This window comes from Nycticebus coucang, chromosome 9, assembly GCF_027406575.1.
Source record: "Nycticebus coucang isolate mNycCou1 chromosome 9, mNycCou1.pri, whole genome shotgun sequence".
Lineage (NCBI taxonomy): Eukaryota > Metazoa > Chordata > Mammalia > Primates > Lorisidae > Nycticebus > Nycticebus coucang.
Window position 1 is genome coordinate 34519675 of NC_069788.1, and position 12840 is coordinate 34532514.

The 12840-nt window shown below is 34.9% G+C and overlaps 1 protein-coding gene across 6 annotated transcripts in view; it reads left to right on the forward strand.

Annotated features, from left to right (window-relative positions):
* The window catches only part of SUPT3H (SPT3 homolog, SAGA and STAGA complex component), a 502772-nt gene that overhangs the window by 239424 nt on the left and 250508 nt on the right, over window positions 1-12840 (forward strand). The gene's annotated exons all lie outside the window — the stretch shown is intronic.

Here is a 12840-nt window from a genome sequence, read left to right on the forward strand (position 1 = left end):
GCACTGGCTGATACAAAGAAGAGAGAAAGTGGGGCTGGGCTTTATCCCAGCACTTTAGAGGCCAAAGTAGGAGGATTACTTGAGTCCAGGAGTTTAAGACCAGCCTGGCAGCATAAGGAAATTTCCTTCTATTCCTGCCCCCTCCCCCAAATTAGCTGGGCATGCACAATGTGCCTGTATTTTGGATGGGCCCAGGATGTGGAGGCAGCAGGGAGCTAGGATTATGTCTCTGTAGTGTATCTGAGTGACAGAATGAGACCCTATCTCTAAAGGAAAACAAAATAAAGGCTTATTTGACAGAGAAAACATCATATACAAAGGCGAGAAAATATGAAACTCATTGTGTGTTTAGCTATCTATAGGTAGTTTAACAGGGACAAAGGTGCATGGCTAGAAAAAAGGCCAGAACCAAAGACAGAAACCAGATTTCGAAGATTTTTATAATAGAACAAAGGAATTTGAAAGTTACAGAATTGTTTTAAGCCAGCGTCTTAACTACTGTTTTATTGATATTAATTACTGTTACATTTTTGTTTGCCTCCACAGAGCTGGCTCCTATGATGATACTTAATTGTATACAGATTGGTAGTTGATAGATACATAGATGTATGTTTTTGTTATAGTACAATTTAAAAATTAATGTATGAGTGTTGCTGATAGGGTATGTAAACATCTATAAAGGTTATTATTTATACATGCCAAATTTTTTAAGTTGTAGACTGTGATCTGAAGTAAAACCAGAAGATTGTTCAACATATGCTATATGTTTATTCTCAGTGGAATGTTATATATAATTATGTCTTAACATCTTTCTGTGTCATCACTTTTATATCCATTTTCTGGAGGACAAACTGAAAATGCATGTCTTCTGGGCATACTAAATTCCATTTTGATTTGAGGAATACAGTATTGTTGAGACTAGAGGTAAACGTTTTCTTAATTTTCTCAAAACAAAAGTAACTGATCATTGTCCAGTTTACATATTCTAGTAGGGCAGTTGCCTTGTACACTTCCTGAGTAAAACCAAAGCACTGGTGAAGGAACAAATGGAAGATATTATGTAGTACAACTGGAATATATTATGTATTTTTCTACTGGTAGTCATTAACATTTTCACAATTAATTTTCAAGCTGCTCGATTGCTAATGTAACAACTTTGCACTGTTTTCTAGTTTTATTTACTCATAATTATAGCCTATCAGACTAAAACCATTATTTTGGATGGCAGATTAAATCCTGCAAATACATTAGAAGAGAGATTATGTACAGTAGTGGTGTTAACCATCACCAGGTGGTTTTCCTAGAATGCTGTTTAAAGAAGTGTACTGAAATTATAATTTTAAAAAATAGTGAGGGAGAGGAGAAGCTAGTCATTCCAGTGTAGTGAATTTTATATCATGTTACAAGAAAATTCTGGAATCTGTAGTGACTAGAAACTTGGAAGAGTTCACAGTTTATATTGGTGTAAAATAATTTTCCTTTCAATAAGGTAATGCCATGACAGTAAAAATTTTAATAAGATGGTCAAACATGATTTCTCATGATACTCTTATGGATGAGTTATATTTCAGACAAAGGCATCTTGAAAGCTGGTTGAACTCGTCCTAGTCCACAAAAATATTGCTTGGTTGGTCTTAGTTTAAGGATATATTTTTTGCTAAAGGGGCTAAATGTTTAGACTTTTCAACACTTAGAGGATTTTATTCCTTTTGTTTGTTTGTTAAAAGTTTTGGAACTTTTTAAAAATGAAAACTTAATTGGGCCAGACCTTAATCTATAAACCAAATAATTGCTGAACTCCTGTGATTTAAGTGAGGATTGAAAGTGGTAATAACTGGGAAAGTCTTTCTAAGAATATGCTATTTGCCTTTAGACCCCAATGATAAGAAAAGGGGAATCCTTAACCTTGAAGAAGATTAGAGGAAATACCCTGTTTCCCCCAAAATAAGACAGTGTCTTATTTTAAGGTGTGCTCCCAAAGATGTGCTAGGTCTTATTTTCAGGGGACATCTTATCTTTCCTGTAAGTAGGTCTTATTTTCGGAGGATGTCTTATTTTCTGGGAAACAGGGTACATTTTCTTTAAGTAGATTACTGATCGTCTTAGGCTGGGAAAGGGTACTAACTATAAATTGGCACAAGGTGTTTTTTTGAAAAGATGAAAATGTTCTAAAACTGGGTTGTTATGATGGTTGTGCAGCCCTGTAAATTTACTAAAAATCAGTGATCGTTCACTTAAAATAATTGAATTTTATGCTATGTAATTGGTAGCTCAGTAAGGATGTTTTAAAAGCAGATGTTATTTAGCAAAAATAAAACATAATCAAACTTTTAAAAATAAAGTTTCTTCATGGTTTTAAAGACCTGTCATGTAAAAGAAGGATTATCATCTAGTTCCTGGGGAGGAAACTAAGCCCAGTACATGGAAATTAATAAAGAAAGAGCATTTCACTTACTATAAGAAATGTATCTTCAAGAGGCAGAGGGACAAACGTAATGATAGTAGGTTGTAGGGTCTTTAAGAGGTTTAAATGATGTAATATTAATACATGTTAAGTATGCCTAGCATACGTAAGGCACTTACATTGCTGTTTAAAGAAAATAGATATAAAGATACATGTGTGTATATATAAACTTTTTGAGAGGACGAACAAATGTGTCAAAATGTTAGCAATAGGTGAATTTAGGTGAAAGATTTATAACTGTTTATTGTAGTATTATTTTAATTTTCCTGTTGGTTAGAAATCTTTCAAAATAAAAAGAGGAACAAAAGAAGGCATGGAGGTTAGGCTGACCAATTTGTGAGAGCAGACTTCTGAAACACCATCACTCTATTCATCATTCAGTGACTGAAAAATGCATTTATTGCTTCTTATCATAAAGGGGAGATACATGCTGGTGAAGCATAGTTTCTCAGCTAAGAAAATTGCTGAACTGTAGCATTTTCAGGAAGTCTGGAGTTCACTGATTGGTGGTGTTCTGTAGATTGACATCATCTGTTGAAAAAAGGTTGCTCAGATGAGTCTGTTTGTTTAGCACTCAGAAATGGGTTTACTGGGATGAGTCTGCTCCTGATTGGCTCTGCACAGTGGAGCTGCCATTGTTTAGTAATCCATTGAAGACTTCTAAAATTGATTCTATTGGCTGCTTATTACTATGGTTACAAAAAAACCAGTCATGTCCTTAGTGTGTGGGAACTTTTAAAATTCTCAGCTGGTGTACAATTCAGTCGCTTACATGATGTAGGCTCATGGTAAATATCTGTTGAATGGATAGAAGAGTGTTTAAACTCTGAATGTTTGCTATTATCACTATTATCATCATCTCATTGTTTAAAACTTAAGAATTTGCCTTTAAAGTTCTGACATCTTAGGCTGCAGCTTATTTGGAATCTTATCACCAAAGTACTTAACATATTTTGGAGTTTGTTGCTTAAGTCAGTGTTTCCTAAAATTGATTTTCAATGCTATATAACCAAGTGGGCTTAGAAAAACGATTACATGCACAGTAAATACATTGAAAATCAAAAGGTTATTTCCTGCAGAAATGGTAACATGCATTGCAAATGTAGACAAGAATAAATTATAAGTCATTTATCTACAAATCTACAAAAACTACAGAATACTTTTTTATGAACACTATCAGTCTGGAAAATGCTGGTACAGTATGCCTCATTTATATCCATTTTGTATGGATAATTTTCTAAAAATATGATAATGAAAAATTCTCCTGTCTCTCTGTGACTAACTCATACCATGGAATTCTAACTTAACTGTTTCTGATACCATAGGCAAATCTATCTTTCTTGAAATTTTCTGATTCCTAAATCATGTAAAATGCATGAAAATATCCTTTTTGCATGCTTTACATTTTGTTTTAAATCGGAGGTGTCCATCTCTTGGCCAATGGGCCACATCAAGTACAGGATGGCTATGTATGTGGCCCAACACAAAATTGTAAACGTATTTAAAATATTATGGGATCTGTTAGGGTTTTTGTGATTTTTTTTTTTTTTTTTGGTGGAACTCGATTGTGTGATTCTTGAGTTTGAATTTTATAAATAACAATGTAGTGTTGCGGTGTCACATAAGCATTTGCTTTTGCTATTTGTATGTGTACTTGGCTTCAGTTTTCCAGCAGTGTGATGCATCCAGTGAATTATTTTCCAAGTGCAGACAGTTGAATCAACACTGTGATGATTTGACAAGGCAGCAATTATTAATAATATTTCAATCTATCATTGTAACAGGCATTTGATGTTATTTAGAAGTCTGGTAAGCATTCTTATTTGACTATTAAGGGTAATAATTAGTCTTAGGGATACCTCACACATTGCTTGCCACACTTTACAATCGGGCCTCTACCTTATCTTTCATTAGCAACCAAGATGTGGAAGGGCCCAAACCTTGCTTTCCAATTTCTTGTCAATTAACTTTCATTATAAAAGTAAATATAGTCCTTTATCTATTATTATTATTTTAATCCCAGCATGGCTTCTACAATGTCTCAAAAGAAAACAGAGCCCTCAGAAAGAAAAATTATGGATGAAGGAAGATTGTTCAATGAAAAGTGGACAGGTGACTACTTTTTTGTCAAGGCAAATAATAAGGCACTCTGCTTAATTTGTAGTGAATTTGTTCAAGTTTTTAAAAACTATAATTTGAAAAGGCATTTTGATGCATATGAAGGATTGTGTTGTAAGAAGAAAATAACTGAAAAAAAAGTCTGTCTTGTTGACAAAAATTTTTTTTTAAGTTACAACTCAGATGTATCCCATTGTAAAAGCTAGTTATGTAGTAGCATTTAATAGCAAAAAAAAATCAAAACTGTTTGCTGATGGTGAGTTTATTAAGCAATGTACGGAAAGCATGGCAGATACAATTTGCCCTGGAAAAAAGGAGATGTTTCTAAAATCAGTTTGTTTCACCAGATTATAACCAAGACAAATTGAAGAAATTGGAAAATCTGTTGAAAGAAGATTGGGAGTAAAGCTGCTAATTTTAAATTTTATGCTTTAGTGATGGATGACAGCACTGATGCTACAAATACATCTCAGCTTGCTATTTTTATTAGAGGTATTGAGGACAAATACAATGCCACTGAAAAAAGGGCTCTCTTAGTGCCATTGAAAGGCACAATTACATAGAGATTTATAATAAGCAGTAAAAAAATATGTTAAAGTGATTTTCTTTGTGCATTGTTAACTTATCTGGTATAGTTACTGATGGTGTCTTGGTGATGGTAGGCAGACTTATAAAATTAATAGAAGATGATGCAATTGCCACCCAAAACTCATGTTTGATGAAGCATTGTTACATGGTATATCAAGAAAAATTATGTGCAAAAAAAGCTTTAAAAATGGATAAGGTCAAGTACATTGTCATCAAGAATTTCCTAAAGGCCAAGGAATTGAGTAGTCATTGCTAATTTCAGGATTTCCTTAAAAGTACCAATGCTAACTATGGGTGACATCATTTACTTTTTAGAAGTAAGAAGGCTAAGTTGAGGCTAAACATTGAAAAGATTTTATGATTAGCAACATGTTACCAAGTCATTTATGGTATCAAATACCAGATTTGTTCATGAAGTTGACTATGAAAACTGGCTTATGTGTTTAGCATTGTTGCGGATTTAACTGCTTATTTAAATGAGTTAAACATACATCTTTAAAGCTAAAACTTATCAATACAGTATTTCAAACCATAACAGCATTCTAAAGGAAAATTATGATAAGCTCAAATTAAGCCAAGCAATTTTATGCATTTCAACACATTGGCTAAATATAGAACTGTGAACAGTGAAAATATGCCCCCTTGCTTTTCAGTTTGATACAAGAATTTGAAAGCAGATTTCAAGATATCTGGGAAAATAATAATTTGGTGCATTTGCAGTTCTGTTTCTAGTTGACATAAATATGTTACCTACCAATTTTTAAATGGAATGCATAGAGCTGCAATTGGACATTCTACTTAAAGAAAAATTTGATCGTGTCTCTTTACTGGACTTTTATAGGTTCTTTTATCTCAGAGATAAATATCCCTTGCTTCACAATCATGCCTTGTTCACGTCATCTCTTTTTGACAACACCTACATTTGTGAGCAACTATTTTCTTTTCATTTCTTTTTTCTTTCTTTCTCTCTCTCTCTCTCTTTTTAATTTTTTTGAGACAGAGCCTCAAGCTGTCATCCTGGGTAGAGTGCTTGGCATCACAGCTCACAGCAACCTCAAACTCCTGGGTTTAAGCCATTCTCTTGTCTCAGCCTCCCAAGTAGCTGGGACTACAGGCGCCTACCACAACGCCGGCTATTTTTGGTTGTAGTTGTCCTTGTTGTTTGGCAGGCCCAGGCTGGATTTGAACCCACCAGCTCTAGTGTAGCGAGCAACTATTTTCAAGAATAAAGCAAATTAATAGTAAAATTAGAACCAGAATATAATATCTGATGATCACCTTGAGAACTCACTGAGAATTGCAGCTACTTCCATCAAACCAGATATCTCAAATAGAATGTCAAATATTTCACTAGTTTTATGTTGCCCACTTTTACTTTTATAGTTAAAAAATATCAAAAAAGCAAAGACTTTATTACTTAGATATGCACATTTTCTGTATTAGTGATTGCAAACTTGGGATCTGCTTGACAATTTTAAAGGACCCTGAAGGGCTGCTGTGTAATTATATTTATTATATAAGGACTTTTTTGCTTATCTGTGGTAGCAGATATCACAGAAATTATTCATGGACTTTTTTTTTCTTATCAGCTTTAATTAACATTTGTATTTTTAATGTATGGCCCAAGAGAACTTCTCTTCTTCCATTGTGGCCCAGAGAAGCTAAAAAGTTAGATACCTCTGTTTTAAATAATAGATGAGTTCATATGCAACTGAAAAGAGCTCAAATAGCCAAAGCAATCTTAAGCAAAAAGAATAAATCAAGAGGTATCATATTACCTGACTTTAAATTATATTACAAGGCTACAGTAATCAAAACAGTGTGGTATTGGTATTAAAGACTTAGACCAATGGAACCGAATACCAACCCCAGAAATAAAACCATGTAGCCATGACCAACTGATTTTCAACAAAGCAGACAAAAACATACAATAGAGAATGGATAGTCTTTTCAATAAAAGGTGCTGAGAAATTTGGATAGCCATATGGAAAAGAATGAAACAGGACTACTACTCAGCCATTAAAAGAAATGAAGTAATGTTTGCTACAACTGGAGTGGAAAGGAGACCATTATCCTAAGTGAAGTATCTTAGGAACAGAAAAAGAAACATCACATGTTCTCACCAATAAGTGGAAACTAAATGATGGGTACATACAGGTACAGAGATGTGTTAAGTACATTGGAAATTGAGAAAGTGGGAGAGTCGGGAAGGTCATGAGGGGTAAACACTTATCAGGTATAATGAATACTCTTCTTGGTACAGTCACATTAAAATCTTTTACTTCAGCATTATATAATTCCTTCACTTAAAAACACTTGTACCCCTTTACTGTTCTAAAATTTTAAAAAAGGTGATCATAAGTAGTATAAATGAAAAATACTACATGAGAAAAGTTCTCTATGAGTATGTTATTATAGTAAATCTATTTCCAGTGTTATAGAAAAGGCAGTTTTCTAACTAAATTTTAGCAAAAATAAGATAGTAAAGCCCTAGAGTTACTGTTTTGGGGACCCGAGAGACTAAAATAACTGTCTTGAAGTACTCTTTTTTTTTTTTTTTTTTTGTAGAGACAGAGTCTCACTGTACTGCCCTCGGGTAGAGTGCCGTGGCGTCACACGGCTCACAGCAACCTCTAACTCTTGGGCTTACGCGATTCTCTTGCCTCAGCCTCCCGAGCAGCTGGGACTACAGGCGCCCACCACAACGCCCGGCTATTTTTTGGTTGCAGTTTGGCCGGGGCTGGGTTTGAACCCGCCACCCTCGGCATATGGGGCCGGCGCCCTACTCACTGAGCCACAGGCGCCGCCCTGAAGTACTCTTTTTCTCTCTAAAAGCCTTAAAAGTTGGTTAACTATACAATGTAATTGATCCAGGCACCCTTTATAATAATTTGTTAATCTCAATCTTTGGCAAATGATCATTTAAAGTTAATTTGTCTGATTTGTTATACTTGGTACATTTAGCATGGTATTGTACAGAAACTACTAGATGATTTAAATCAGTGCTAGCTTTTGCCTGTAATTAGATTTGTAACCTTGAGATGGTTATTTAACATCTCTGATAGAGAGCATATACAGCTTTCTGGTGAACTTTTTGCTAGCTCTACCAGGCATTGCCAACTGCCTGGTGCATAAATGAGTTTTCAAAAAGCCACTTACCATTCTTTCAATCTAGCTGCTTCCAGATAGTGGGAAACATGGTAAATCCAGTGAAACTCCATGACTGTTGGCTCATGGCATAATACTTTTGCTGTAAAGTGAGTTCCTTGATCAGAAGCAATATGCTATCTAGAATACTGCTTTGGTAGAGATAGGCATTCTGGATGTTCAGGGATGATAGTTTTGGGAGAAGTGTTGTGTGTACAAAGGCAAATCTGTATCCAGAATAAATGGCTATTCCAGTAAGAACAAAACACTGTCCTTCCCATGATTTCCTGATGGTCCAGTGTAATTAACCTGACAGCTGACTCACCACACTGGAAAATGGTACTATATCAAGGACTCAGTATTGGTTTATGTTGGCAGATTGAGCCTCAGTAGTGGCTATGCAGGTTGGCCTTGTTAATGAGCCCATGCGTAACTCCATCTCTGCTATCAGGGCCACTTTGTTCATGAGCTGATTGAGCAATGATAGATGTGGCTGGGGAAAGAGACTGACTTTTATCCATGGAATAATCTCATCTACTTGATTATTAAATCCTCCTCTGCTGAGATCATGTGTTGGTGAGTATTCATCTGGGACACAGATGTCTTCACATTGTCTTCACATTATTTTGCCCACTCATAAAAGGTTTATTCACACACCCCTTCCCCAAATTTCATTGTCACTACTGTTCAAATAGTTTTTTCCCCAAGTTCCTGACCATTCAGCCAAAACTCTGGCCACAGCCCATGCACTGGTATATAATTACATGTCTGATAATTTCTTCTTCTAAACAAAATGAAAAAACTAGGTGCATTGCTCAAAATTCTGCCTGCTTAGGAGGATTTCCCTTTAATACTGTTCTCCAAGGATGTTCCAGAAGGTGATCTTACTGCTATAGTTGTCCCTGTTAGGGGATGCCTGCATATTGTACAGAAAAAATAGCTCCTAGTTGTCTTTTCCTTTGTCAACCAATCATGGAACTTTCCATGAAGGCATAGGTGCAGCCTCAGAAAAAGAGTGAATTTTCCCATACTCTGATTTTAGTTCTATTCAGGTCTTCAATAGATTGGATAAGGCCCAACTACAATGGGGAAAGCAGAAAGTTTTACTCCATCTGCCAGTTCAAATGTTAACCTCATCCAGAAACACCTTCACAGACACCCTCAGAACCGTGTTTAACCAAGTATCTAGAAACCTTCTGGCCTAGTCAAGTTGACACAAAATTAACCATCACTGCAGAATTAACTTGGTCACAACATGTTTTGTTTTGTTTTTGAGACATAGTCCTGCTCTGTTGTCCTGGCTAGAGTGCAGCAGCATCTTAACAGATCATTACAACCTCCAACTCCTGGCTGGGCTCAGGTGATCCTTTGGCCTCATCTTCTTTAGTAGCTGGGAATATAGGCCAGAGGCACTGCACCCAGATAATTTTTTTCTTATTTTTAGTACAGACGGGATTTTTAGTAGAGAGAGAGTTCTATTTTTAGTAGAGAGTAGAGTTCTCTTTTAGTAGAGAACTCTGAGCTCAAGAGTTCCTCTTGCCTTGGCTTCTCACAATGCTAGAATTATAGGCATGACCCACCATGCCTGGCCATCCTTTCTTTTAAATACATTGCAGTATTCAGTTTGCTAATTGTTTTATTTCTGGTTTTGCTTTTGTTATGTACATGTGGTAAAATTTCTCTGTAATTTTCCTTTCCGTATAAGGTCCTTTTCTGGTTTTGATACCAATGTTATACTAATTTCAAAAAATGAGTTTAGAAATTTCTCTCTTTTTCTCTTCTCTAAGAGGTACGTGTAAAGTTAGAATGTTAGAATGACTTATTCTTTGTAAGTTTGGTAGAACCTTACAAGTGAATTGAATTTCTTTTTAAATGGTGATTTCAATTTCTTTAACATTTACAGGATGAATCAGGTTCTCTGTTTTTTCTTGAATTGGTTTTGGTCACTTACATTTTTCTAGAAATGTATCCGTTACAGTAATGTAACCAAATTTTTGGCATGACATTAATCATGATATTCTTTTATTATCCATGATGCGTTAAGGGTAATTTTCTCAGATCTATTTGTATGAACTCTAATTATCTTTTGAGCTACTTTAAATTCATTAAGTTTTTATTCTTTTCTTATGGTAAAAATCAACATAAAATCTGCCATTTTATTTTTTATTTTTATTTATTATTTATTTTTTCTTTTTTGGAGATAGGTCTCAGTCTGTTGACTATGCTAGAAAACAGTGGCATCATCATAGCTCACTGCAACCTTCTTCTCCTGGGCTGAAGTCATCCTTTCATCTTAGCCTCCCATTTAGCTAGGAATACAGGCCTACACCACTCTGAATTTATTTATAAACACACACACACATACATGTATATATTTATATATATTTATATATATTTTTAGAAATATATATTTATATATGATATATATTTTATTTTATTTATTTATTTATGAAGACAAGGTCTCATTATGTTGCTTAGGCTGGTATCAAACTTCTGGCCTCAAGCAATACTCCTGCCTTGGCCTCTCAAAGTGCTTAGGATTTCAGGTGTGAGCCACCACACTAAGCTCACTTAAGCTATGTTTAAGTGTAAAAGTCAGTGACATTAAACATATTCCTAGTGTTTTGCAGTCATTATTATAATCTATTTCCAGAAGCCTTGATTTGTTGGTCTCACTTACTCATGATAATTTGATTCCTAGTATATGTAGTAAATTTTGATTTTGATTTTATAGTCCTTGATATGTCATCCATGGAAATTCTTTCAAGGCTTTATTTTAAATATGTTTTTAAAGAAATGATTTGCACTTTTTTTTGCCAGGTATCTGTGGCACTATCACTATAAATCACATTAAGTTAATTTTTTTGCTTTTTTTAAAGATATATTTCTGGCATGATAAAAGTAAATTTATAATCAAAAACACCTGTATTTAGGAAAATATTTTTTTTCTTTTTTTCCCCTCTTCTACTCAAAGCCCTGGGTGAGGTCAGCAAGGTACATTATGTGGAATGAATGTTTTCCCAGTTTGAGAACCAAAATTATCACCATCACTGAATACTACGTTTCTAAAGTTGATATTGGGTCCTTCAGACAGATTTCCTACCTTCCTTGGTATCTTTACATTCTTTCCTATAACTTGAATATTGTGCCAGTTCGACATAGGCTATTGGTGGCTATGAATAAGTAGATGCTTTCAGAATAAATTTTGATTTCATTGCTCTCTTACCCCCATGTAAGAGAGCACTGTGGTTTTTTGTCTTGCACAACTTCTTTTTGTCTTCTCTACTGCTATTTAAAGCATGCTTTAAATATAAATATTTATATTTATATTTCAGTAATAAATGTGTACTTTCAACACCATGGAATATTACGCAGCCTTAAAGAAAGATGGAGACTTTACCTCTTTCATGTTCACATGGATGGAGCTGGAACGTATTCTTCTTAGTAAAGTATCTCAAGAATGGAAGAAAAAGTACCCAATGTACTCAGCCCTACTATGAAACTAATTTAGGGTTTTCACATGAAAGCTATAACCCAGTTACAACCTAAGAATAGGGGGAAGGGGGAAAGGGAGGGGAGGGAGGGGGTAGGTGGGTAGAGGGAAGGGAATTGGTGGGATTACACTAGCGGTGCATCTTACAAGGGTATATGTGCAACTTGGTAAACAATATGTGAAGCTAGTGAATGATGCCCCATGAATATATCAATGTACACATCTATGATTTAATAAATAAATAAATAAAAATGTGTACTTTCAAGTGTTCTTAAAGGAATGGATTCTCTCTCTGCACATCAGAAAGTTGAGAAGACCAATTTTGTAATCCACTCTTGCTTTTATGTTACTGGAAATCATAATTGGTAGCACTTACATAAATTCTTCTTACTAATTTTCAGTGTCAGTCATATCATACACTTTTATAACTTTATATGTATCTATTATTGTGCTCTTGTACTGATAATTTGGATGTCGTTACATGATTTGGTGGTTGCTTATGTTACCATGTGGTTGTTATTATTTTGCATTTTGAAACAGTAAATGCCCTTTAAAAAGGACTGTGAAATTAGGCTGGGTGCAGTGGCTCATGCCTATAATCCTGCTACTCTGGGAGGCTGAGGCAGGTGGATCTCTTGAGCTCAGGAGTTTGAAACCAGTTTGAGCAAGAGTGAGACCCTTTCTCTACTAAAAACAGAAAAATTAGCCTGGTGTTGTAGCAGTCGCCTATAGTCCCAGCTGCTCATGAGGCTGAGGAAAGAGGACAGCTTGAGCCCAGGAGTTTGAGGTTGCTGTGAGGTATGAGGCCATGGCACTTTACCCAGAGTAACAGTGACATTCTGTCTGGAAAAAAAAAAGTTTAAAAAATTAAAAATAAATAAAAATACTATGAAATTCAAGAAATAGTATATATCATGTAACAGTCTACTTTTCTTTGGAAGTTTTTCAGCTTTGTGTAGGAAAGATTGTATTTCCATGGGAGAAGATTTGTTCCCATCTATTTAGTAAAAAGTGAAAGATGTGTATGATC